Source organism: Zalophus californianus, chromosome 4, assembly GCF_009762305.2.
Source record: "Zalophus californianus isolate mZalCal1 chromosome 4, mZalCal1.pri.v2, whole genome shotgun sequence".
In the NCBI taxonomy this organism is placed as follows: domain Eukaryota; kingdom Metazoa; phylum Chordata; class Mammalia; order Carnivora; family Otariidae; genus Zalophus; species Zalophus californianus.
This window is the reverse complement of record NC_045598.1, coordinates 178,396,682-178,423,144: the sequence shown is the minus strand read 5'-3', so window position 1 is coordinate 178,423,144 and position 26,463 is coordinate 178,396,682. Positions and strand designations below refer to the sequence as shown.

At 41.6% G+C, this 26,463-nt stretch overlaps 2 long non-coding RNA genes across 2 annotated transcripts; both read right to left on the bottom strand.

Moving 5' to 3' along the window:
- Positions 1-338: 338 nt before the first annotated feature.
- LOC113910503 lies at positions 339-5,730 on the bottom strand. Its single transcript, XR_003516067.2, has 3 exons — positions 5,584-5,730; positions 3,366-3,441; positions 339-548 (listed from the first exon to the last, which is right to left on the bottom strand). It is a non-coding gene; the product is annotated as an uncharacterized LOC113910503 (long non-coding RNA).
- Positions 5,731-5,771: 41 nt separating this feature from the next.
- LOC113910510 lies at positions 5,772-19,317 on the bottom strand. Its single transcript, XR_003516073.1, has 3 exons — positions 19,172-19,317; positions 14,335-14,662; positions 5,772-5,816 (listed from the first exon to the last, which is right to left on the bottom strand). It is a non-coding gene; the product is annotated as an uncharacterized LOC113910510 (long non-coding RNA).
- Positions 19,318-26,463: the final 7,146 nt, after the last annotated feature.

The window sequence follows — 26,463 nt, the reverse complement described above, 5'->3', positions numbered from 1 at the left end:
GTAGCTTTAGGTCACTAATATATTGCTTTGGCACCTAGCATGAGTACAATGACCGTGTTTCCATTCTGAAAGCATAGATACTTATTAGAGAGACTCATCCTATTTTACAATCGAGAATAATAATTTTATCCAGGTACAGTGAAACTCTGGTGTGTTTTAAGAAATCCTATAGCTGTAACTCTCTGAAGATGATGGTCTTCATACTAAAACCTATTTCATTCTGTGAACTGACAACTCATAAAGTTGGAAATACGGTTGGCTATGAAATATATGGAAAAATCCTTAACTTCGTGAGTAGCCAAATAAATATAATGATAAAGCAATTAAAGGGGATTTATACTTATTTATTTTTAAGTAAAATGAGAATATCTAGTGTTGGCAGGAGTCTGGGCACGTAACTATGTTCATCCACTGGTGCTCAAAGTGTTTAAAGCAATCCAGCAGCCTTCTTCTTTCTCTTCGTCCTCCTTTTTCACTTCCTCTTCCCCTCTGTTTCCTGGCTGGTGTCAGGCCCCGGAGGTGGAGGGACTTAGGTGATAGCAGGAAACCTAATGAAGAAACAACTTGAATGGCAATCCTTGAGAATCCGGAAGGCAGTCTACCTAAGCCACCACCAGTCACCATGTCAGGACTATTCAAGGTTGTAAGCCCTTCAAACAGAAAGTCATCCAAAGAAACCCCAGGGGATAGAGGTTAATTAAATACATAATTAGAATCTGACTTCTTGGAAAGTCCAGGGTGTAGGGAGTATGGGGGGACGGGGTGGGGTGGGGTGGGGAGAAGACCAAAAATAAAAATTTACATTTGCATTTTTTTGGTTGTTTGTTTGGCTTCGGGTATTCTAATACCACAAAACTTATCTTTTAAAAGCCAACATGAAGATCATTATAAAAAAAATTTACCATTGGTTGATAATTGCTGGAGACTACTCAGATTCTTCCCCAAGTTTTACACAATTATTGTCAGCTGCTTTTCATCTCTGGGGCCCCTTGATTCAGTTAAACTTAGCAGGCACATATTGAGCACCTAGTATATACCAGGCACCATGCTAGGCAACAAGCATATGAAAATGAGTGTGACACCATCCCTGTACATACAGAGCTCCTGGCCCAGCAGGAAGGACAGGCACATAGAGAAAGCATGAGTATAAAATGGGAGGTGTGTCAGAATTGACTTAAGGAGCGTGCATCACAAGAACACAGAGCCAGAAGCAAGCTAGTGTCACCCGGAAGGCCACACACACAAAGCTGATGGCTGGTCTTGAACTTTAAGGAATAGCAGATGACCAAGCAAAATGGAAAAAGGAAGTAGAGTCCAGATCCAGGTGATGGGATGCACAGAGGGATCTGGAAAAGGCGATGGAGAATTCAAGGACCAGCAGGAGGCTTGGGCATGTAGGCATTGGCTGGGGATGAGAGAGGATTTGAGAGGGTGAGATGAAAATAATGAGCAAGAGGCTCAACTGTTGGTCTAAGACGTTACATTTTTTAGTAGCTCTTATACCCATAGATGATCCTCTGGTCTGCTGGATCCACACAAATCCTGTGAGTGGAATCAGGCAAGTATCATCATCCCCACGTTTACATATGGGGGGCAGGCTCAGAAAGTCTAAGTAAGTGTAGGTGTTAAAGGTTGCACAGCAAATGCAAAGTAAAGCTGAGAGCAGATTCCACGCCTTCAGACTAGGATCTAAGTCCTTTATAACGTATTACCCATCCTTTGTTCTTTCCTTCCTTCTACAAAGATTTATTGAGTCTCCATAATGACCTAGTTCCTCTGCTGAATATAGTATTCTAGGCCCTAAGGATGGAGGCCTAATCGCCCACAATCTTCTCTGTGCTTATCTTCTTCCTCTTTTAGCACCAGGAGTGTAGTTCATTCTCAGTGGAAACTAGCAGAGAGCCTGGCACAAAGTTAGGACTCATTAAGTGAGCAGTTAATGGGATCGCTGTTGAATGGATAAGTCTAACCCAGTGCATCTCATGACACCTGTCCCAAGAACTATGGGATCTCAACAGAAGGAAAGACTTCCACTCTGCAGAACCAGAGGTATGCAGTCCTACGTGGGCTTTGACGTCAAATCATCCGGTTTGAAATCCCAGCTCTGTATGATTTTGAGCAGCTTCCTTAACTTCTCTGAACTTCCGTGTCTTTATATGGAAAATGCAGCAGGACTTGGTTGTAGGGTAAAAGAAAACAGCCTATCACCATCTGGGAGTCACATGCTAAGCCTGGCATAGCACATTGGCACATAGGAGGTGCTCAACCAACGGCAGCAGTAATTACTGCTGCAAGGCTCGCTGGCAATGGTAGCATCAATTGGAGTTTTATAAGCATGATAGATACGCGGCACGGCTACCACTAACCAGCATTATGGCTAGAGTATCGCACTCTGAACACAGAGTTCTTTCTCAGACCGAGAGACCCTTTGGAGCTCTTCCCTTCTCCACTGAAATGCCAGGCAGGACCAATTCCTGGCCATGCAGAGCTGCCAAGTTTTACTCTGGGGCTGAGTCATGCTGACTAGAGCCCAGGACAACTCGTGCCACCGTCATTAAAGGGCAGAGGTCTGCAGGCGCCACAAATGTGAGTCTGGATTTTCATCCCCTTGCTACACAGGCCAGAATCACACACACAGGACAGAAAGGTAAACACACGACCCAAGCGTCTATTTGCTCTCAGATTGGTCACTGTGTCCAGCCCCGCTGTCCCCATGCTCCTACCTTCCACACCAAGCCTCAAAGACTGGAAGTGCAGAGGAGGGAAACCTTCAATGTTGATTGATTCAAAGAGAAGCTTGGAGCTTGCGGCCCAGGATTTTTTTTAGATTATACGTAGCATTTTTTGTAAGAATTTGGACAACTCATTCTCTGCAGAGTTTTGACAAGTATGGAAATGTTAATACAGTAACTGAACCCAGAAATATAAGAGAACCCAAACCTAGAAATCCAATAAGTAAAAAATGGAAATAACCTTAATTACCAATAATAAGAAAATGGTTAAGTAAAATTATGGCACACCAGATATCAGAATATAAGCAGTCCCTAAACTGTTTGTTTTAGTGACATCAGAACAAGTCTAAAATATACCATATAAAACACAGATTAGAAAACTTTGCATATAGCATGATTGCAATTATTAAACATATATTAAATATACCAAGAAGGCTACTTCTGTATGGGATTGTAGTACTTACTTATACTTTATGTATATCTTCACTTATACAGTAAATATTTATAACCATTTATATTGAAAATGTTTCAAAAATGTAATAGATAGCTTAAGTAACTTTCAATCACCCTCACCTTTGAAAGAGTTATGTAAGACCGATGAACTCAGTAAGAACTTGGTTAATAAGCACTTACCCTTGTGAAGTTCTAGTTGGTGCCGTAGACGTGAAGTGGCTAAAGATTGGCGAACAAATTGTTAGTCAAGGGATGTCTTCGTTGCCAAATATTTGGAGAACGGTGTCATACGGAAGGAAAAAAAAAAACTGGTTTGTGAGTCAGGAAATCAAAGTGTTAATACTAATTCTGCCACTAAATGGCTGTTGAACTTGACTAGTTTATTTTTCTCTATGTTTCAGTTTCCCACTTGTAATAGGAGGGAAAAACGTTCCTTCCTTCTTTCACGTATTCATTTATTCAAGAAATATTTCTTGAGGGTCTACTATAGATCAGGTCCTACTGTAGGTGCTGGGACAGAGTGCAGGACAAAAGCAATGTGGTTTCCCCTCTCAGGGGACTTATATTCCGGTAGAACAGACAAACCATAGACTACTGATCAAATAAATACCTAAGTAAAATAGGATCACATGCTGTGAAGAAATATAAGGCGGGATAAGGAGAAAGAGAGTGGCGTGGAAGGTCTCTAAGGAGGTGATTCGTGAGTGAAACGTAAGAGCAAGCCAGGCTGTTATCCAGGGGGAAGGGTGTCCAGGCAGAAGGAACAGCATGTACAAAAGCCCCGAGGCAGAAGTGTGCCCAGAGTAGAGGGACCCAGCTGAAGGTGGTGGAAATGAAGTCAGTTATTTTCTCCTGCAGTTTAACCAAATGGAGTTCAGCAGAGAGCCTGTTGCAAGCTCAAAATGCTCCCAGTGCTTGAGCTTCAAAGTCCAAGGCCTCCGCACAGGCGGTGCATTTACAGAAACTTCATCAGCCCCACCACGGGACTTTGAAGGCCCGCTGTGCAACTATTAGTTGATCCCACTTAGCAAACAGTGACGCAGTCCCCAGGCATGTTTGTGCCCAAGCAGGTGATGATTTTCTCTCCACTGACTCCAGTCAAGGACTTTCTGCTTCCAGATTTCAGGCTCCAGGTGACGTTGGGCACAGGGGGTCAGGTGGCGAGTGGAACAGGTCATGCGCCAGCCAGGTGACATGATCTGTACCCGGTTCAAATTTCAAAGAGCCCACTTTTCCGCCCATGTGTCAAGCACACAGTTAGTTTGAATGCTGCAAGCAGAGTAAGATGATTCATCAATTTCCAAACCCCTGGGAAAGGAACCTATTGTTTTGATTCTTAAAAAATGTTTTCCTAACCCCTACAGAGATAGCTATAAGTCGGGAAGATAAACTAGGATGCAGTTAAGGGCCAAAAAAAAGAAGCAATTACTGTCATCCATAATTACAAGGCTTATCATTTATTGTGCAGTAATAGTCGCATTTCCAAGCAGACATTATTAATTAGTGAAATAACAAGGCAATTTGCATTCATCTCAGTCCAGAAGAATTCAAACTACTTCAACAGACCAAACATAGGTAACTTAGCCTTATTACTTTTTGTCTTTTTAATAGAAGAGGAAACAAAGGCAGAACACATTGAATGGATAATGAAAAGAGGTAAGTTTATCCAAACCTTTGTAGAAATCAGATTGTCATCCAGGATAACAGTGCATTGCATCAATTTGTAGAGATGTGTTAGAGCATAAAGATGTGCAGGCAGGGAAATTAGGTTAATTTCTCAGGAGCACCATCTGTTTTGACGTGGGACCAAACCTCTCCGAGTCTGTTTCCCTATCCGTGAAATGGGACTGTCAATCCCTGTCTGATATGATTGTTCTACAGAATAAATGAGAAACATGTGTGCCTGAAAAGCAGGCGTGGTTTGTAACATGGATGGATACTGTCCAGATCCCAGCAGAATTGCCACTTAAGGAGGAAGAAGGAGCTCTGAATTAGCCTAGAGTGTTGGGGCTGAATGTTTCTGGAAGAAGGGAAGGAGAGGTGCAGAAGGAAATCCAACTCATCTTAAGGAAAAATGTCAGAAGTCCAGCTGGGTTTCCAGTCTGAGGCATGAGGAGGGATCCTAGGCAGGTCCATTTTCCATAAACGTGACAGAGCCAGCAGAGTTTGGAACAGAGCGGATGTGCGTCCAATCATCCAATGACTAGCTTCTGGAATGAGGTGGATTTGTGAGAGTGTTTATAGGCCTACTTCTATTGATGTTAGCTTTGTGGCACAGAGAAGTCCTCATGGCTAACACGTTCAGTTTGTACAATGAGAACTTGGGGCATATAATATATATGGAAAGTGACATTCACAGGTACCTTTATGTATTTATGCAGATTTGGAAAACACCTACATTGGACAGGCAGAAGTTGCCCCGGTGACCAAGAGTGTTTCTACCTCTTAGGTTCTTTCTTTCTTTCTTTCTTTCTTCTTTCTTTCTTTCTTTCTTTCTTTCTTTCTTTCTTTCTTTCTTTCTTTCTTTCTTTCTTTCTTTCTTTCTTTCTTTCTTTCCTTTCTTTCTCTCTTTTTCTTTCTTTCTTTCTTCCTTCTTCTTTCTTTTCTTCCTTTTTTTTTCAACAGGGTCAACTGGTATGAAACAAAACAGAAGAAGCAATTATGACACTATACCATAAATCTGAGACATAATCTAGTAAAGTCTCTTTGCTTTTAAAACCAAAGAAGCAGACGCCGAGAGAATCACTTTCCCCAGATTATAAAGCTTTTACAGTACTTAGTCAGAACCTGGAGTCAGATCTTCTCTGAGCCTCCAAACCTAGCTCCCCGCGGACGCACCTTCCTGCCCCTCAGCCGGCATCTCCTCGGAGGGGAGGAAGACGGTCATTTCTGAGCCTTGGGCTCTGGCCATCCAAGAGTCTTGTCACGGAGAGAAAGAAATGAAAGATGATGTGGTTAAGCACAAGCAACATGGTGTTTGGACTCAGGGACCTGGTTTTAAGTCCTTCATCTGTACTCTCTGATTGTGATCTCAACGTCAGTTCCTCATCTGTTAAGTGTGGATAGTGGAGGCTGCTTCCACTGGGCATCGCATTTAAAGAGATTATATGCGAAAGACGCAGATAAAGAGAAAACTGGCAAAAAAAAGTTCCCGTTCTCTTTTTCTCATCCTCTTTGAGATACTATTATTGTTATTCGAATCATTCTTACTGTCATTTTCAATGGCAAGAAAATAGCCTCTCCTTTCATCTAGTTCCTCATCCCGCATATCTGATTTGATTCCCTTTATTGGGTTCTGGGAGGATGAAGACAGTCTCTATATGGGCATTACCTTTCTTAAAGCAACATTCATCCTCCTGAACAACCTGAATGAAGGCGGGAAGCAGGAGGCGAGAGGCTCTGCATCTATCCCTGTTTATCAATTACTAGAAATAACATAAGGATTCCACACTCTCTCCACCTGCTGCTGGTTATGGACTGTAATATTCTATTCTATTGCCTTGGATTACTTGTGATAAGGAGGGAGTGTTTGTTAAATATTATCCAGCCAGTAATACCATTATTTGAATAGGACACCTGTTATCCAAAGGTTTCACTGTACCCTTCAAAGGCCTCATTATCTAAAAGACACATTCCAGGGCCATCAGTAACTAAATCTCCTCCACAGCCTCCTTCTCCGAAAGAGGCAAGGCTCTGGTTGTCTTTCTCTGGTCATTATCTCACACTCGGAGCATACTTTTGCACAGTCTGAAAGATTTTATTTTTTTGTTGTTGAGATCCGGGAGACAATGAGGTCTCAAGTATTGGGCTGGGGTCAGGAGATCCATGTTTCCATGGTGATGATCATGGTTGTTATTATGATAACATTCTCGTTCACCTACAACATGGCTTGCAATTCTTACATCTTCACAGGTCAGTCCTAACCAAAACACTGGTTAGTGTGTTTTTGACATAGGTAATGAAAGAACCAACTAGGAAGGGCATAAATAAAGGAAAATATCACTATCTCACCTAAAACATTTCTGGTAGTAGGATGCTTTCAGGATTGGCCCTGCAAACTCGGGATTCTGCCATCTGGAGCCTGTCAGCTTTTGCTTTCAGATTTTTCTCTTAATGAGCACAAGGTGGCTGTTAGAGTTCCTGGCATCACATCCTCACATAATAATGTGCACAATTAGAAAAGGAGAATAATTGTCACTCTCTGAGCCCTTTTTTCAGAATGAGGAAAATTTCACACACACAAAGAAAATAGAATGAGGAAAATTCCCAGAAACTCCCCAGAGGACTTCTCTCCATGTCATACTGATCTATACCCATTATTGAGTCATTCACGGGCAAGGGGCCCGCGGTGGGGGGTGGGAGGGGTTCGTTTGCCACCACTGGCTTAAAGTAGTCCAGCGCGCGCACACGCACACACACACCATTCCCTGGCTAGAGCTGAGGAGGGACCCAGACTCCCTTAAAGCAAAAGAGTGCCAATTAACCTATCATGATTAGGGTCCCATTAGCAAGGAAGAGAGAAAGACTGTCAGGTAAGTAGCCATTACTAGCCCTATTTTAAAAATGAAGAAACAGGTTCAGAGTAGTTAGTAACTGCATTAGTCAGAGTAGGTTAACCACTGTGACAAAGGACTTTAAAATATCTATGGCCTAATATAATATTTTATTTCTCACTCATGTCATGGTCTGGTGACAGTGTGGGGAGGGGAGAGGACAATGCCCCAGGTAGGTATTCAAGGACCAAAACAACTTCTGCCAGTGAACCTACCCCCCTCTACGTCCTTGGAGTTCTCCCATTCAGCTGGGGACAGAGAAAAAGCAGGAGGATTGTCTAAGGAAAATTCTCATGGGCCAGGCCTGAGTGGTGCTTATGACTCAGCTCCCATCCTTTGGCTACATCTCTGTCACCAGGCCACATCTAACTACAAGGCAGGCTGGGAGGCCAATGGTGTGCCAAGGAAGGGAAGGGAGCTCTCTCCCACGGTCACAGAGTAGGTGGCCCAGCTGACATGCCATGCCAACTAGGTCTGAATGCATGGGGGAGCCGCAGTGCCTCTCATCCTGATGATGCCTCTACCTGTGTGACACTCCTAAGCTACCAGCTCATTCAGCCTTCCAATCAGTGTTCCCTGCTCTAGCCCCTGATAGTCCAATCCCTGCCCCTTCTCACGGTTCCCAAACTCCCTTGCCCCAGATCTTGTCTTGAGTCTCAAGTTCTTTGACCTTCCAGTGACATCAGATCTGTTGGCTCCCTGTTGTAGAAATATTTTTCCTCAGTTCTCAGACATTTGTTCTTCCCTGCATTCTTTTCTACTCTTCTTTTTGTTGGCCCATTTGCTCTCAGCACAGGCTCTTTTTCTCCTCTCGAATCCCAGGCCCCATGCCCCTTCTCTCCCCATGGAAAAGACGATTTACAGCAACGGCTCCATTCTGACTTCTGTGTTACCTTCCACAAAATGTGTCCTGTCGCTCTGAGTCTCACCTGATCAGATGAGTAAGTCAGATGTTAATGTTGTCACTATGACTATTCTTACTTATATTCATACTCCTATTATTATTACCCCTACAAATTTCTTAGTATTTGCCAGGCAGTATTGTAAGCACTTTGTTTTAATTATCTTTAAGTTTCTCAAGAACCTAGGAGTGGTTTCGTCCCCTTTTTTTCAGATGAGCGTGAAGAGAAAAATAAAAGGCTACTAAATGACAGAACAGGAATTCAAAACTAGACAGTCTGACTCTGCAGCCAAAACTGTTGTTGGCACCTGCCTCTGCAAGCTACGTCCTACCCATTCTCTCTGAGCATCCCTGAGACTGGTACAGAGCTAAGCACACAGTAGCTGTCAACATATGCTAAATTTAAATCCACACATCTAGAAGATCCTCTTCTCCCCAAATCCTACTATCTCCCCAGTTCTTTCTATATTATATCATTCTTTCCTTATTTATACTCGGATTGTGCCACCCTTGTTGACATATCCTTTTTCTTAGACCCCCCCCTAAACAATGACACCAGGCAATATTTATCAGGCATTTATTACGTTCCAGGCAATGCCTTTGGCACTCTATCCCCATTAGGCAGATCTCATTATTATCTTCATTTATAGATTGGAAATTTAAGTTTAAAGGTTAAGTGGAGGAGAGAGGGTAATAACCTGGCTGTTTAACTCTACTGTCCACAGTCTTACCCATTCAGCTGTATTGCCTATGGCAACCCACTAACTCTCCTACATTCCTTCCAGAGTCGCATAAGGCTGCATTGGTCCTTCCTCATTCCTGTTGACAATCTCTGGGACAGATTCTCAAGTGTCTGATCATGGAAACAGCCTCCTTCCTAGGCTGTAACTGATCCACCCCTTTTAAATTAATTTTGTTAGCCACTATTAGCTAAATATTTTATATTTTAATTAGCTCCATTATCTGACCTCACCTTGTCTATCAATACCATCTTCCAAAACCTTTACTCTCTCTATTAATCAAAGCAAAAGTCACACACAAGTTGGATTCATCATTCTCCCCATGATTTAAACTTTGTTAGGAGAATCAGGTGGGACTTCTAAAGCATCGTGCACGTCAAGCTCCAATAAAGGTGTTCCAGATCCATGGAGCACCATCTGCCAGGATTATGCTCATCGCTTCAACAATTGCTTTCCACTTTGCTGACTCATGAGAGGCACCCAAACAATCTTCATGGTAAGCAACATGGTAAGTAGGCAAACAAAAACAAAAACTAAAACACATACACACACACACACACACACACACACACACACACAAGATTTGGATTTACTCATTTATCTAAGTACTACCACTCAAAAATTTGAGTACTTACTAGGTGCTAGGTTCTATCACATTACCCACGTGGAGGGATGCCGTGAGAATTAAACAAGGTGCAAGTCATCTTCAGCAGACTTTGTGGCACAAAGTAAGTCATAGGTATTAAGTCCCAATCCCCATTTACTCCAGAATAAAGAAATGTGTGAATGAATTTGCAAGCTCAATTTTCCTATGGCTCTGTTAGGCTGGGTCTCTCCTCTTGGCATTGCACTGGCTATTTCCCAGAATCTGCCTCTTGGCCCACGAGCTCAGTAGGATGCCCAGTCAATGCTGCTCTGTATGGATTTTGCCAGCTGTTGGTTTTGATCCTGCCTACCAACTTTGCGTTATGTTTTTCATTCAACATTGATCCCACAAGTATTTATTAAGCACCTGTTTTGTGCCTGGCACTTAACTGGGCTCTGCGTATACAGTGGTGAGCAAGATAGATATGGCACCAACACTTTATGGAGGAAAGAAGCAGTAAAAATTAAGTGTGAAAAAGGATAAGCTTGGGGAGTACAGAGTGGTATGGGAGGTCATGCTCAAAGCAAAGCAAAATTTATGTTTAACAAAATATCCATTTGATCCCACTTGTCTGGGTTAATCTCTTTTCCTTGAATCTAGTTAGATCCTACTCATTTCAGGGTTGCTGGTGGTAGTAGTTACAAGGGGGGAAAAACTCAAACTGATTTAAATAACACAGGACAGTTTTTTGGTTCATATGACTGAAAAGTCCAGAGATAACTAATTTTAGGAGAGACTTTATGCAATGACTCAAAATAAGACCAAGAATTGCTTTCTCTCCATTTCTCGGCCTCAGCTGCTCAGCATTGGCTCCATCATTGGCCAGATCCTCCTCTTGTGGTCACCAAATGAGTGGCATTGGCTGCTGGGGATGCATGCTTCCTAGTTCACAAAAAGCAAGGAGGAATGCATCAAATAAAAGTCCTGACTCTTAATCTAATTGGACCCCCTTAAGTCCTATAACGGTTCTACAGGCAAATAGAATTTCCACCCATCTCTTTCTAATACACAGAATTTTGTATTGAGGCACACCGAGACCCAGGGGTGAGGTCAATTTTCCTGATCTGCCTGAGTGAGGAGTCACATAATAGGCCTGATGTGCTCTCTTCAGATGTATGGTTATTGACAAGTTGCTGCGCAAATCAGACTCCAGCCTAAACTCCTGCCAACACCAAACGAGAGTTGCCATTATCCACATCGTCCCCAACGTGTGCTATTTTTTTTTTAACGTATTTGTATTCACACGAAAAGTTGTGAAATGGAATTTTATTGTTTATGGCCCATTTTTGTCTCTTTTTTCATAAGATACCAGCGTAAGTAATCTGCCTTTTCTATAACTAGGCTGTTTTTCCTCTCCTATATTTATTTTTTATGCCAATTTTTTTCTCAGGGACATGTTTTGCTAATAATTTGTACCAGTCTATGTCTTTTCATTTTGATGTTGGTCCCCTTGTTGGGCAAGTGCTTTGAAATTTAAGGTATCCAGAGTTAACCTTTTCCTTTACAGTTTGGTCTTTATGTGTCTTATTAAAAAAAAAAAAAATCTTTTCTAGCCAAAAACTAAACATCATCTATATTTTCTTTTACAAGTTTTAAGTTTTTGTTGTTCACCTTTGGGTCCTTAATTCACCTAGAATTTATTTTTGTGGATGCTATGAGGTAAGACCCTTATTTATTTTGTACTTACTTATTGCAATTTGGATGGTCAGTTTTTTTAGTACTGCTTATTGGCTGGCCCATTCATTCCTGATGATGTTTCATGTAGTCTCCATACATAACTAAGTTTAATCCTGGCCTCTGTGTTCTATCCATTGATATTATTTTGTGCTTTCTAACTTCCTTTCTTTCTTTTCTTCTTTCCTCCCCCCTTCCCTGCCTTTTTTCAGATTGACATAATCCTCTTCATGCTCCACTGACTTAAAAATTCTTATTTCTATGCTATTCTTTAGAGATTATCCTTAATATCATCCCACTCAACACTGATTTAGCAAGGTCAATGTTTACAATACATTAGCCTATCTCTCCCCAAATACAAGCATTTTAGTGCACTTAAACTCCCATAACCCCTTCTTATCTACCAAGGTATTGATAACTAGTATTTTAATTCCATTCTACCTGCAACACCTCAATTAGTCATCATCTTGTTTTCTATAGTCAAGTCATGTTTAGATGAATCTACATGATTCTCTGTTTGTTATTACTCTTGGCATTTCTCTTATTCATCTCTGTAGCACTTTGCAAATATTATTTCGCTGGTTTCCTGCATCCACTGCACCTGCCAGTCTGTTATATTTTCATACGTATCTGTCTTTTCTCTCTGCTCGCTTTCAAAATTATCTGTGTTCAGTGTTTGTGTTTCTCCATTATGTTTCTAATTGAAGTTTGTGGTTTTTTATTGCTCTCGGAATTCAGTGCACTTCTTTACTCTGAAGACTCATATGCTTCTTTTAGTTGGGATACTTCTAAGGCATGATCTTTTAAAATATCACTTACCCCCTCTATTTTCTCTTTTTTGGATAACCTACTAGATACGTGTTGGGAAAAACTTATGCTACCCTCTGTATCTTTTCATCTTTATTTCCTATTTTCTATATCTTTATTTTTACTGAACCACATGTCATTCAATTTCTTCAGATTTATATTCACTAATTCTTTTTTCTTCTTTATTTAATTTTCTATGAAAATTTTCCTTTAGTAGTTTTCCCTCATGGCTACATCTTGAGAAATTTTGTGTGTATGTGTGTGTGTGTGTGTGTGTGTGTGTGTGCACGTTTTATAAAATGTACCTGTTACTTTTTTCACGGTACACTCTCTTTCATATTGGTTATAATTTCTTTTCACTTCTCTTTAATGTATTCAATTTTTTATTTTATAGCCCCCTCGGATTATTCTATTATATTGAATTCTTGGTGTATCACCCTGGTGACTGTGTTTGCTGGCCTGCCTCATGGTGTATCTTTCCCAAATGGTTTTTTATTGGTGATTGTGAGCTCATCTTCATCGAGGTTGTTTCTTTCTCTGTTGGACTCACACAGGCCAAGGTGGGAATGTTTTATATTTTTTTCTATAGTGACATCCAGTTGGTTCATGGATCTATAACTAATTTTTATACCAGCAACTCTGCTTGGGAACCGTAAACTCAGAACCCATAACCTCAAGCAGTATAGTCTTAAGTTTTGATTTCTCATGGGAGACATTTTTTATTCACCTAGGGTCCTGTAAATATAAGTGAACCCCTTACAGGATCCTGTGTCTGCAAGATAAAAGTTTCACTCTGTACTGTTCTCAGGTTCATGCTTCAATCTTTCTAGTCACACGGGGGGAATTCAAATCTCAGTGACCAACCATAAGAGCCTATTCTGTATCCAGTATCGATTTACAAGTTGCCACAATGTCAGCTCACATGTTTCCTACCAGGACCAATTTGAATTTCTTCTTAATTTGGGATATTTAAAGATTTATCTTTCTTTTGAGCTTTTGTCCATATATCTTTACAAAATGCTTATCTTAACCACATTTATATGTATTTGAAGTGAGGTTATACTGCCTAACTTTGTTTTTTTATGTCATTAAAAGTTAAATTTCAAAGTATATCTCCCTTATTTAGCTAGCCAGCTAGCTGTATCACCCAGGAGACTGAGTTCCTTATGGCCTTGGATTTTAGCTTTTTTATTAATTTGGTAATGAACATGAATATTGGAAAGTTTGAACAATCGCCAGTAGGGGTACTAGTGAGTAATAAATATTCTAAGTTCCAGTTTTCTCATTTAAAATGGTGATACCAATACTTACTTCTTACAAGTGTAATGCAGATGAACTAAAATAATTCATAGAGAAAAAAAACCCAGCACAATGTGTAACAAAAACAAAACAACAAACAAAACCAGAGGAAAAATAACTTCAATAAATGCTGATTAGTATCAGGAAATTTGCCAAATGAGTATATGAATAAATGAAAGAAACTTAGCTATCCAGATGTTAAGGGCTATCCATCCCAGATTCTGGAAAGCAGAGTTCTCTAATATGGAAGCAATGGGATTTCATTCTGTGACAGAAGGCATGTGGGCCTCCCTGGGATCCAGGCCTTAGAGAACTTCCAAGTAGAGTTGCCTGGCCTTAGGATTCAGACAGCATTTCCTAGCTTCCCTCCACACCTTTATGGAATAAAACTCTACTCCCAGGTAATTTGCCATGCCACTTTTACATGATTACAATGTCTTATTTTTTAATCTTGGAAGAGAAAGAGCCATTTGGGTTAACAGGTCTCAGGATATACAACTAAAGTTGAGGAGTAAACACAGGTTAATACCTTATTAAGACAGAAGATTTGAATGAGGCAGCTCTTCTGAGGTGATCTAAAAAACCACTTCCCATTGCAAATGCGTGGTGCTCAGGCTTCACTCGAAGTATTACTGGCTCATCAAATATTTCCACTCTGTGGGCCTCACCCAGGTTAAATTCTTCAAGTCTGCTTTAAAGTTGTCTCCTCTTGAGAGGGGGAAATCAGAGCAGCACCTCATGAAGTGTGTCTTATTTGGGAAACGGAAATGAAGCTAGGTGACCAGAGGATGGGGAGAGCCAGGGCTCAGAACAAGGCTGTGACTTTCTCCTTTGGCTTTCTCCCACGGTGACCCTGGCTGTGAAGACATGAGAAGCAGCTAGAAGGAAGGTGAGGGAACCAGCAACACCTAGCCTTAACAAGAGATTGGGAAAAGACATGATAAATGCCCTCTCATATCTGTACACACAGTTCGTGAGTGGAAGTAGACTCTATTTGGGATGCTCCCCAAACTCAAAGTGTATGCCATTGGTTAATAAGTCCCCCTTGCTGACCACCGGCTTGGTACCAGGCCCTGTGCAAATTTAGTACATGTGAACAGCATATGCCTGGTGTGCATGGCATTTTGTTTTTATTATCTCACTTAATTTTCACCATACTGCAAGGACAGTATTATCTCACGTCCTTAAGGACTGTATTATGTTGCTTCCCAGTTGCTGGAAAGCAGAATTGTGCTTCACATAGAAGGCACTATGACTTAATCAAAAACACAGACATTGTAACTACAGAAACCTGGGTTCATTTCTCAACTTTTCTACTTCCTAGTGCTGTTACCATGATCAATTTCTTTCAAATTCTCTTTGACTAAATCTGTTCACACATAAAATGGGCCAATGATAACAACCTTGTAGGATACTTACAGAATCAAAATGAGATATATTTACATAAACATAATATTAGATGTTAACATTTATTGGGCACTGTTTTGTGCCAGTCATGTGCCAAACAATTTATAAACATCTTATTTAATCCTCACAACATGCCCTCTAAAGTAAAAGAATTGCAATTTCTTTAAAAAAACTAAGGCTCATAAAGATTAGTTTTTGCCCAAGGCCAACCCACTACTGAAAGTCATGATTGGCATCCCAAGTCCATCTGACTTTCCCTACATCCTGTGGTCTTAACACTGTGGACTTCAAAGGATTAGGAAAGCCTAAAGAATGGTGGAAATGTTCACCATTTTTAGAAGTTTTGAAGAATTTTGGTTTTGAAGTAGTTCCTGTATCATAAAAGGAGTTAGAGGAGGTAGTTTCTACAGTTCCTTCCACCTATAAATATTGTTTCTATAAAAAAAGATTTTCCAAACCACTAAGTAAGAAATAAGGATGTATTGGTCTAATTTGGCCCCAGTATGAGCTGTAAACCGCGGTTTCCTGCACTATCCATGACAGGCACAGACTTCTCAATCTTTATAAAGAAGATCCCTTGGTCCAATCTCAGATCTTGTTCCTTAGATTTTGCTCTTTGGATTTGCTTGGACCACCTTCTCATTCCATTTACTAACTCACCATTAATCTCTGCCCACACTTTTAACATTACCTTCTGGAAACCTCCACCATGCTCATCACTTGATGCCTAATTTCTCCTCAGCTAGAAGTCCACACTGGCCCTGGCCACAGCATCTTTCAAAATTCCATCCCTGAGGCACAGTGAACTTGGTCTCATTCACTCATGTTGTTGCTTCTTACCCACCCAGGCAACCTCTTATCCCTCATCTGTGCTTAAGGCACTAGGGTAGGAGGGGCTAATAACCGAAGGTGTAGAGTCATCCCAACCCCCACCACCACTCAAGAAATTCATCCCAGAAAAATTTGCTCACCACAGAATAACTTCCTTTCGGGTCCACCAGCTTCCCTAATAGTGTGTGTACCTAGAAGCTACATTATAAGGTTTATATTACAAGTGTCCCACCTGATTTTCTGTCAGACTTGGTTTGTCTTCTAGAGGAACAAAGGTCTTGAAACATAAGTGAATGATAAGAAGAAGAAAACAGAGTGCCTCCCTTCACACAAGAGAGACTCAATGTGAAGAGATGGAAGGCACACTGGAAATGTTACAGTTGTGGGAAATGAGGACCAATGAGAGGAATGTACTTGTCTGAGTGACTTACCCTTAATTTCCTACTGATTTTGTTTGCCTTGTTCTCTGCCCACCCCCAACACAAACACACTGTCTCTGAAATTATTCCATCTAAAAATTCATTTGGGTAAGTAAACCTCAGGTCTTAAAAATGTGACTATTTCATGGAGGATCAAACTGCACACCAGACCTTTTTCTAATTAGATGGGTTTTCTCATTAGAGCACAGCACAGTGGAAAGAGAAGAGACTTTTGAGTCTACTTTTGACTTTGGTTTGAAATGACTCTCTCTTATTCATTCACTATGTGACTTTGAGTGACTTATTTAATGTCTTTGGGTCTCATTTTCTTTTTCTTAAGAGGGAGGGTAATCTCTTCCTTATGAGCCTGTTGAGGGTATTAAACAAGTTGCTATAGTTAAAGGTGCCTATCTTCTGGCTAGCACATAGTAGCGTCTTCTATAAATATGAGTGTCTTTCCTTGAAAACAATGAGTTTCAGGAACTCTGAAGAAAAGAGGGTTTAATGAGTGCTGTGGTGAGGTGAACTGAAGTAAACAGGCAAGAGGCCAACAAACCCTCAACGACAGACCTGTATTTGGTCTAACCACACCCAAATTCACAACAGCATACAAGTGATACATACAAAAGGAATAAAACCATAACTTGACCTCTAGGTGATGGAGATATTTCTATACATCCAAAGTAGCATGCTTTTTCGACTCTATTAACATGGGAAGGTCTCCCTCAGGGGGCACTGAACATACCTGCCACGGCCCCTTCCAGGCCTGTCTTGCTGGGCTCTTTGGGATAAGGAGATCACAGGGCCCGTCCCTGAGGCTGAAGGAGAAGCAAGAGGGCTTCTCATCTCGTAGAGCCTGAGAATCCCAGTCATTGCCCCAAGGGAGGTCACTGGCAGCCTTAAGCCAGAGTGATCTGAGTAGGGATGAGCCATGATATCGAGTTCCAGTAAAACCCACAGAATGTTCTGAACTCATGACTAAGCCTGCACTAAATAAACAACCCTCCACATCCACCTCAGAAGGATGGCTATGTGTGGTATGGCCTAGTAATCTCTTTTCTCGAAAAAATGAAAGACCAAGAGGCTGTATTTTGCAGTTTTCGACATTCTTTTAACAATTGCATGTTCCACCCCTATTTCATGCCAGTCATTGTGTCAAGTGAGGATATTATTAACCGTGTTCACTGAAGCCCGGGGCCTCCTCAGGACCACCATGGGGGCAAGGGTGGAGCTGAGCAGGCTGTGTCTGGCTGCCACTCCCTTGAGTCAACCAGAACAGCTTCCCTTTTATCTATTTTATTAGCCTTCCTCATAATATTTTATTGAAAAGATAAAAATGTTTTAAAAAGTCCTGCTTTTTTTTAAAAGTGTGGAAACAAAATCTAGGCCAATGATATAAAATTAAAGGGATGATGGACCTATTATTCAGAGCTAAAGAGAGAGAAAAGAAAACAGCTGATATTTATCTTTTATTGTGTACCAGACAGTGTTTTCAATTAATCCTCACATAACCCTAGAAGTGAGAACTATTATTAGCTCCATTTTAGAGAAGAGGGACTGAGGCCCAGAGGGTTTGAGTAAACATGCTCAACTCAGCCAACAAATGGTCCGGTAGATATTTAATCCCAGGAACACTGACATTAGAATGTGCGCTCTTAACCACCACACTACGCTGACTCCTCCCAAAAATCTCCCTTGGTGACTACTTCCCATCTCCATACCTGGACTTGGCCATATTCAACCTCTGCTCAAGGATTGCCCCCTTGGAGAGACCTTCTCTGATCATCCCACCTAAAATAACTTTTGCTCCAGCCAGTCTACTTCTCCTTTTTGCGGCTTTATTTTCTCTTAGCTCTTATCCCAAACTGAGAAATATTGTGCACGTATCTGTTTCTGGTTTTTGCTTTCCAGAATGTCAGCTCTGTGAGATTGGGGGCTTTATAAGCTTTCTGAGGATGGTTCTTCCTGACAACCAGATTAGAAAAAGGCCCTATGGAAATAAGTACATAGGGGGGTACAAGACTTGAAGAGGGAAAGATCTGGACTGGGAAAAGTAACATGGTATAGGGTGATAAACCAAGAATGTAGGGTCAGGTTCAATTTGAATCACAGCTTTGTTAATAATTAGCTGTGTGACCACAAGCAAGTTTTGGCTTCCTCATTTGTAATAGGGATAATTACTGTAGACTCACAATGCTGTCGAGAGGATCAAATGAAATAGTATGCATTAATAAATGGTTCTTTATTGTTTACTTCATTTTTTTCCCTATGACTAGTCCTGGAAACATAGCTAAGCACATAGTAAGCACTCAAATAAATATATGATGGACAGTGGAATGCCAGGTCATAATTAATAATTAGAGAGGCCATGCTGTGTTATGGAAAAAAATGAGAAAAGAGTGAGGAGACCAGCAATTAAACCCAATACCGCCATATAACTAGTTGTATGCCCTTGGACAAGTCACCTTGCCTCTTGGGTCTACGTTTTCTCCTGGGTGAAATAAGGAGGTTGGACAGGCTGATGTATAAGTTCCTTTCATCTCTGAAATCTATGAAATTGAAAACATCCCACAGTTGATCTGATTTCTGTTGGATTTTCAGTAGGAAACCATCCCACCTTGATTGTTTTTAGGAATCTGAAATGACCTGTTAGGTTTTTAATTTGCTTCCTGGGTTCTAGTCCAAATGAAAATTCTTCATACTACTCACATCACAGAATAACAGCTGGTAGCTTGGCCAAAGGAGACTGATATTTACAATGGGCAATTAATTCACTCTCTTATCTGAGTCTCTGAGGGTCGTTCTGGATTGGTGAGCCTCTTGACTGGGTGGAAGGAATTCCATCACCCCTCACAGTTGCCCTCAATGAATGAGAAAGGAATGAGATGTATTGAGGTTGTCTTGGAGACTTCTGTTCCAAGTCCACCTTGGAGAGTTCCATGGGAAGGGCCATTGTTTACTTTGACATGCTGATTTATTGGAAGAGGCTGCTTGCTGCCAAAGATTTTGCTGGCTTAGAAAGTCATATTGGTGACCTGATGTGAAGGTTCTGTGTCCTTAACCATCATTTCAAGAACCATCATTTCAAAGCAACTAATATTTTACTTTTGTTCTGTATTTAAAATACTGCATAGCCATAATGACTTCTAAGAATTCAACAGAGTAATTTTTTTGTGAATTTGTGTCCTATAGTTGGTGGACTAGCAAACACAACTCATTCATAAAATATGGATTATCTGAAAACTCATTATAAATCTCACCTTCTGTTTGACATTTTAAAAAATGAACAATACTTAGCACTTCTCAGTTTTTGAATCATTTTCACGTATATTACTTGATCTTCAGAAAGCTTCATGGAAATGGTATTTTTTTTAAAGATTTTTTATTTATTTATTTGCAGAGAGAGACACAGTGAGAGCAGGAACACAAGCAGGGGGAGTGGGAGAGGAAGAAGCAGGCTTCCTGCCGAGCAGGGAGCCCAGTGTGGGACTCGATCCGAGGACCCTGGTATCATGACCTGAGCCGAAGGCAGACACTTAACGACTGAGCCAGCCAGGAGCCCTGGAAATGGTATTATTAGCCATATTATTAAACACCATTATTTATATATGGAAGCTGAGTCTCAGAATGTATTTAAGACTTGCCTAAAGACAGATGAAAACCTGGATTCAAACCCTTGGCCCAGAGTTGAAGGAGAATGAAGGTGGTCAGTAAAAACGCTTGGCCGAAGTTCCTACGTCTAGCGAAACACGAGACAGTGCTTTTTACAGCAGCCTCCCAACCTTCTAACCTCCTAGGAAACACAGAAAATCTCTAGGGAAGGAGAAATGACAGAAGTAACCAACAACCCACTAGCGTGCATACCAATAAAGCAAGACTTGAGCAGCTTTCTGGCCCCTATGGAAATTCAGCAGAAGTACCTTGGTGTGAAGGTGGGAGGGGAGATAGGCACTCGGAAGGCACCTGCTAAGGAGTCAGCAGGATCTAGGTTGAAAACCCAGCTGTGCCACCCACCTGACAGCTGTGTGAGTTTAGGCAAATGATTTCCTCTCTCTGTGCCTCACTTTCTTCAGGGACAATTAAGAATATCTCCCCATGAACTCATCATAAGAATCAAATACTGTAATGCATGAGAAGTGTGGGGCAGAGTCCCAGGAACAAAATAGTAGCTACAATTATGCGTGATTGTGAACAAATCGTTTCACCTCATTGGGCCTCAATTGCCTTATGTGTAAAATAAGGTGGTGGATTAGAAAAATTCAGAGTTTTTTCCCCCCAAGCTCTCTACATGAGTTATGACTGTATTCCCTGGAATAGAGAGAGATAGATTGTTAACTTTTTAGAGTGACGTGTCACTTATGAGTGAGTAGAAGGTGGCTGTGGTTATTACATCTCACTGATAATAAGGATAATATTTTTAAAAGGTATCTTTTATTGAGCGCCTGCTAAAATATATATTATCTTATTAATTCCCCACGAAAACCCCATAAAGCAGGGAATATTAGCTCATGTTATATACATAGAGAGATTAAAGCTCAAATAGTTTACCTGACTTGTTTAAAGTCACCTACCTCATCCATGGTGGATCACACACTATGTCCCATATGACTCTGGCTCTCCTGCCTTTCGCAATCTCTTGTGCCAGCTCTATTCATTAAAATTGCTATTTAATCTCTCTATATAATCTTTGTTTTCCTCATTCCACATCGACCTCTCTTCCTATGTTCATCCTTCTACCCAATAACAATATAATGCATATTTAAATACATGTACCCTCAGCTGCATTGTGTGCTTTTGTAAATGTGTGATCTATTATTATCTACTTAAATCTATGTCTTTATTGCATAATTCAACATTTTAATATTTGCTTTGAAAAGTGTTTTGAGTCCCTTCTCTGCAAAGGTGCTGTATTAAATGACATTCATTATTCTTTCTAAATGTAGACAAGTCATGGTTCAGGTGAACTGGCAGGTAACTCCCATTATCCTCGGCACATTCCATCATATTCGTTATTCTCTGTGACATTTATCAACACAGCATTTAGACATTTTCGAGAAAAAAAAAATCACTTTACATTCCAAGGCATTTAACTAACACTAAGCCGAAATCTGCAGGTGAAAAAGTCACTTCTTTGCTACAAGTTACACGCATTGCTTTAACTCTTTTGGAGCACAAAGAGAAGATGTGAAAGCAATGTGCTAAGGATCAGGGTGTGTGAACTATTAAATCTACCTGCCATGACTTATGTTGCATCATGCTTACAACTATGCTCATGCTATTCTTTTTTTTCTTTTAAGATTTTATTTTTAAGTAATCTCTACACCCAACATGGGGCTTGATCTCACAACCCCGGGATCAAGAGTCATACGCTCTATTAACTCAGCCAGCTGGCCTCCCCTGCTCATGTTATTCTTAATAAACAATGACTTCCCATGTACCAAGGTTATGCAAGTTGTGTTGACATTCCCCTAGGTGTCTTTTGTCATTCCCACGTGTTATCTTCTACATTCTTGTACAAAAACCCTGTCTTCTAAGGGACACACCATCTGGCCTTGTTGCCTTTCAACTATCACCATGGCTGGCACTTACCAACCTCACTCCCTTACTCACAGAGAAATCACAGCCTTAAGGCTGCCAACTTTAGTCGTTTTAGGTGCTGGAGAGAAAGTCAATATTGTCTTAGGCTGCGGTCCCCAGAAGCTGATCCTGAGATGAAGCTTCAGATGCAAGTGATTTATGAAGGCAGTACTTCCTGGAGAATCTGGTAAAGGAATGGGGGAAGCAGGGCAAGAAGGCGATCTGATAAAGTCCCAGGGAAGGGCGATCCATCCTTATCCTGCAGGGGAATCTCTTGAGTATGGGATTCCACTTCAGAGCCCAGAAAGCTGGTTGCTCTATTCCCACACCCTTCAGGTGTTGGTTAAGGGCCACCGGGTGGAGGGAGGGAAGTTATTAACTCCCAAGAACTGTCTTGTCCAGGACTGCAAAGCTGTGCCGGTAGCCTGGGGGCTAGCCCCCACGAGGGAAGTACAGCCCAATGAAGAAGGGCGGCGCTGGAAGAAATACGAGAAGGCATCTCAGGGAGTAAGAGTGAAGTACCACCAGTAACCACTAGAGGCAGCCACCTGGAGCAACCGTCCAAAGTCTAACATCATAATTCCTTGCTACTCCTATTGGTTTGCTAGGGCTGCCATAACAAGGTACCACAAACTGTGTGGCTTCAACAACAGACGTTTATTGTCTCACAGTTCTGGAGGCCAGAAGTTCAAAATCAAGGTGTTGGCAGGGTTGGCTCCTTCTGAGGGCTGTGAGGGAGGAATCTGTTCCAGGGTTCCTTCCTTGGCTTGTAGAGGGTGGTCTTCTCCCTGTGTCTCCTCCCATCATCGTCCCTCTCTGCGCATCCCTATGTCCAAGTTTCCTCTTTGTATAACGACCCCAGTCATACTGGATTAGGGGCCCAACCCCACTCCAATGTGATCTCAGCTTAACTAAGTACATCTACAACTAGTCGATTTCCAAATAAGACCACATTCTGAAGTACCTGGAGTTAGAACTTCAACATGGGAATTTTGAGGGAACACAATTCCATGTCTCACAATCTTTCAAAAACTGTAGTAAACCTAAATTCAGGCACCCCCCCTTCCATATCCACATTTAACTTCTTACTTCCTGGTACTGTTTTCTGGACTCTTTAACTCTTTCTTTTGTTCCATTCTGTTCACTGTACCTGTTCATTGCCTTTCTCACAATATTTAGTCCTTGATGAACACAACACAACATGGGACAGTTTGAAAATGTAAAGGGTATGAATATGATTTGCAAATTATAAGTTCCTATGTCAGTTTCAATTGCCATTTATTTTCATTCCATCAAGAGATGTGCACTGAGCTCCCATCTTGTACTTAGCACAGATTTCCTGGGGTTTCTGACTTAGAAATCTTTGTAAGTACAGGATGGATTAAGGGAAGGAGAGGGTAATTGTGAAGGCATTGTAGTGTTACAGATTTTAAAAAAAAATGGGAGTTTAGAATAGGGAACCACAGAGGGGATGCCAAGAAGGCCCAATGAGACACACCAGGAAAGAACAGTCATACAGATCAATTACAGACTGATAGGGACATCACGGGAAGAAAGGCAGATCCTGGCACCTTTTTTTTTTTTTTTTTTCTGTACCAAATGCTATGCTTCTTATTTTATTTTATATATTATATTCCTACACTGCCACGGGTTCCCTATTGACTGACAAATAAAAGGCAAACTCTCAACAAAGTCTCTCTCTGCTCTCCAGCCTTAAACTTCACTCCTCCCTACACACACACACCCTTGCTCTCACCTCACTGAATGATTTGGAGCTGAGCTCCTCCTTCTGTTTCTTCCTGTTGCACCTGCTCCCCTCTCTTCCTGCAAAGTTCCTCCTCAATGTCCAGTTGACAGAGGGAGCCTGCTGCCCCTGCCCTTCTCTGGGAGCTCGGCCTCTCCTGCTTTTATGCCACCCTTGGCACTGGAAGCCCTCTACCACCAATCCTCTCACAGTGGATTGCCATCATTTTTAATGTGTGCCCCTCGTGAGGTCATAAACTCCCTGAAGACAGTAACATGTTAGATTCATCTTTGTGCCCACAGCTCTTGGCACAATATCTTGACCTTGGATATAGCCAGGAAGTACTTGTTAAGTGAATAAATGAATATAAACACAGACCAAATCAGATGCTGGGTAATGCATTCTACCCTGTCCAAGAGATCTTTCTGGCCCTGGGAAGTTGGTGGCTATGGAGGCTATGTTCCAGATTTTTTTTTTTTAAATCTGAGAAAAACAGAGGTTCCTCAGATATCACTTCCTTGATTGCTCTCAGCCCCACCAAGCTGATGTGTTAGGACCTTGATTTAATTATCAGATATCTCCACACATTGGCTCAGTTTCCAGAATACCTATATGGGAAGCTCACAATGTTCTCTGGCGGCCAGTGTGGATGCCCAGGGGCATCTCCACTGTGTGTGCACACCAGCTCTGATAGAAGAGGCTCCTGGTACAGGAGAGACTCTTTATTAGTGAGACAAACTCTCTCCTTGCTAATGAGCAGCTTCTCATTTGGCTGAAGCTGCAGAGCTTCAACAGTCGCCCTGTAAATTAGCTATTTTTTCCCACCCAATTAGGATATTCCTATTCAAATTATGATAGGAAAACTGACTCACCCCTAATTTTCCATTTTTCAGAAGGACTTGAACACAAAATCTGGATGCCTGTAATCAAGAAAGCAGAGTGCGGCAAAAAGAACATTAATTTTAGAGACAGAAATCTGTGAATTCGAAACGAGCGATGCTAATTAATAGCTTCTTGACCTTGGGCAAGTTCTTGAAAATCTCACTTACCTCATCTGTGAATTAGGGGTAATAATAACTGACCTTACAGTATTTGGTAATGATTAAAAATGATGCAACCCACATTATAAGACCTAGCTCTGTGTTTCCCAAAAAGGGTGTTGTTGACATTTGGGGGGGAAAATCCCCTTCTGGGAAGGTCTGCTGCATACACTGTAGGACAATAAACATCTCTGGAAGCTAAACTCCAAATTCCAGTAGCGCCCCTGTCACAGAGACAGCCACAAAGTCCCCCCCCCACCACACATACGTTGCAAAAAGTCCCATCATAAGGAGAGATAAAACTTCACAAGCGCTACTCCGTGCTAGTAACGTTCTAAGAACTATATTTGATTCATCTCATTTAAGCCTCATAAAAACTTTATGATGCACTGGAAGATTAAATCAATTGGTGGGTTATACAAGTTGACGGTCAAGGATCTGGGTTTGCGGGCTCGTGGGTTTAGCATCTGCGCTGTGCAGGCTGGAAGCATGGTAAGTCCTCCATCCATGCTCTCTTCCTTTCTTCCTCTCCATGTGGTTTCATTTCCAGTGCCTTTGGCTAACTCCTCAGAAAGCTGCAATTAGATTTTGTCCTCACATCTCTCCCAGGGGATCCCAGATGCACAGCCTTCATTGGCCATAGCCCAATCTTGACAAGATTGAAGACAACTTTTTTCTTTTTTTTTTTTTTGGTGACACATATCTCAGGGCCAAATTCGTCTTGCTGTAACGTGGCCCACTGAGGGTTTCCACTAGAGATAAATGAATAAAATATTAGCGTCCATGTTTTCCCTCTTATTTGATTCTTCCCCTCCCTGTCCCCCAGGGCCCTCCTATGCTGTGGGTAGCACCTGTCACTTGGCTGATTTTTGTGATTTACCCCCTTTGGCTGGGGAGGGAAGAGTTCTGCACCCAATTCCAATGTTGCTTGAGAAGGGGGTTCCCCACACATCCAAGCTCTTCTCTGACACCGGCTGTATGTCGAACAATTAAACCTGACTCTGATGCTATCTACCCGGGGATAGCTCAGATTCCACAGGTGAAGGGTTCAATCCTACCCAGCACCCAATTCAGATGCCAATGGCAAGTCCGGGTTGTCACCCAGGCTTCTGAACCATTGGCTAGAAATCAGAGGTTCCAATGACCCCCTCCCTTGGTTCGATGAATTTGCTAGAGCGGCTCACAGAACTCAGAAACATTATATTTACTAGATCACCAATTTATTTAACAGGCTATATATCAAGAAGAGCCAGATGGAAGAGATGCACAGGGCAATGTGCAGGGAAAGGACCCAGAGCTTCTGTGCCTCTTTGGATGCATCACTCTCTCCCATCTCCATGTGTTCACCAATCTGGAAGCAATCTGAACCCCTGAACCCTGGGGTTTTTATGGAGGCTCCATTACAGAGGCACAAATGATTAAATCATTGGCCATTGGTGATGGATTCAACCTCCAGCCCCTTTCCCCTGCCCAAGTGGTGGTTGGGGGTGGGGTGGGAAATGGAATTTCCAATCCTCTAGCCCCCAGCCTTAGGTTACTTACTAAGCTACCAAAAATTACATAACAAAAGACACCTTAATCACTCTCCTCACTTAGGAAATTCCAAGGGTTTTAGAAGCTCTGGTACCAGGAACCCAGGT